This window comes from Gastrolobium bilobum, unplaced genomic scaffold, assembly GCF_033153095.1.
Source record: "Gastrolobium bilobum isolate Gb01-03AN ecotype WA unplaced genomic scaffold, APGP_CSIRO_Gbil_v1 utg4223, whole genome shotgun sequence".
Classification (NCBI taxonomy): Eukaryota; Viridiplantae; Streptophyta; class Magnoliopsida; order Fabales; family Fabaceae; genus Gastrolobium; species Gastrolobium bilobum.
In genome coordinates, this window is record NW_026895490.1 from 94,692 (window position 1) to 96,639 (window position 1,948).

Genomic DNA, 1,948 nt, shown 5'->3' on the forward strand with positions numbered 1-1,948 from the left:
AGTGACAGGAGGAGTATTAACAGAAGAAACTTGAAATTCTGAAAACTGCTTTGTGAGAACATCTAGCTGTTGTTGCTGTTTCTTGTTAAATTGTAAAATCTGCTCATTCTGAGTTAAGATGGCATCACAGCCTTCTAGCTTCATAATCCCTGCTCTCCTTTGTGATACTGGAGCATTATCAAACTCCTGAGATGCTAGAGATTCTAGCAATTCCAAAGCTTCTTTTGGAGTCTTTGTTTTCAATGGTCCCCCTGTTGCGGCATTCACTAAGGTTCTGGTGTTCGGTGTCATTCCTTGGAAGAAGATTCTTCCTTTCTCCCAAGCTTCAATATCGTGTTGTGGACATTTTCCCAGTAGTTCCTTGAACCTTTCTCATGCTTCATATAAAGATTCACTTTCTTTTTGTTCAAAAGAAGTGATATCCGCTTTGAGTTTTGCCATTTTTGATGAGAAAAATCTCTCTAAAATTTTTGTAGCCAAGTCATCCCAGTTGGTGATGCTTCCCTAAGGTAGTGATTGCAACCATCCTCTTGCATCATCTTTAAGTGAACAAGGGAACAATATGAGCAAAATGGCATCCTGAGACACTCCATTCATCTTTAAGGTATCACAGTATAGCAAGAAGTTTTCAAGATGGATGTAAAGGTCTTCCGTGCTTCCTCCGGCAAATTGGTCTTTTTGAATCAGCTGCAAAAGTGCAGGCTTGAGTTCAAAATTGTTAGCATCCACGTTTGGTCTAACAATGCTCGCCGTCTATAGAACTCGAGTAGGAGTCATGTAATCTCCCAATGTTCTCAGAGCTTATCGATCATTATCTGCCATTGCTTCTTCTCTTGGTTCTGTTGTGCTTGAAGCTTCTTTATCTTGCTTCCTTCTTTCTTTCTATTTCTTTTTGCTGTTTTCTCTATCTCTGGGTCGAATTGCAAGGAATCGGTGTCAACGGTACCTCGCATAAACCAGAAAATAGACTAATAAAATAAAAACTGAAATTAAATAACAAAAATTAAATAACAGAAAATAAGGTCCAATCTAAAGAATTAATAGCTAGTATTAATGTTGAAATAGTAATCCCCGGCAACGGGGCCAAAAACTTGTTGCGACTCACGACAAGTGCACCGATCATACAAGTAATATAATGTTTGAATAAGAGATCGTTCCCACGAGGATTATACTCAAGCACTAATTCACTATCGCAAATTAAGTTAGACAATCGAATTTATATTTGAAACAGAATTTGAATTTGAAATTTAAAAGAGTAAATCTGATTAACCGCAAGAATTAAAAAGCAAGAAATTAAAGGCAAGAATTTAAAAATTTGAATTAACTAATTTAAAAGAACATAGCTAGAGTTTCGACTTCCTTCAATCTCTTTATTACGTTTGAATTCCTTCTTTACATTAATCGTCCTTAATATCAATCTAATCGATTCTTTCTTATGTAATTAGGGCTCAAACCCTTGTTACCCTAAACTTCACAATCTTGCAAGAATCCTAGTTCCCCGGTTATTCCCCAAGAAGGTAAGCATTAAGTTCAAGAATCATAAAGATTACGCAAACTCTATGTCTATCCCTAGAATCATAAAGCGTACGATGAAATTATCAGATAAGGATCACACACCAACATTCCTATTGTCATGCATTTACCTAAGATCAATATATAAGATTCAAGCTCATATAAAGCATTAAAAACAGATAATTTCATTCATGATAAAAAGGAAAATTAACACAACGAATTCTTCAAAACATAATAAATTGATTAAATTCCATCTAACCCTAACTACTTAAGAATCTAGCCAGACATAGCAATATCAAGAACGAAAGAAAATAGAAAAGCTCCCCTAAACTCCATAGATGATTGGTGAATCTTCAATAATTCCAGTGCAGACTTGAATTTGATCCGTCTCCACCACTCACGAACATGAACCGATGAATTTTATGCGTTCCCTTTG

General features: G+C 35.7%; 1 non-coding gene across 1 annotated transcript; it reads left to right on the plus strand.

The window, feature by feature from the left end:
- Nucleotides 1-328: 328 nt before the first annotated feature.
- Nucleotides 329-435, plus strand: LOC133313982 (small nucleolar RNA R71). Its single transcript, XR_009751885.1, has one exon. It is a non-coding gene; the product is annotated as a small nucleolar RNA R71 (small nucleolar RNA).
- Nucleotides 436-1,948: the final 1,513 nt, after the last annotated feature.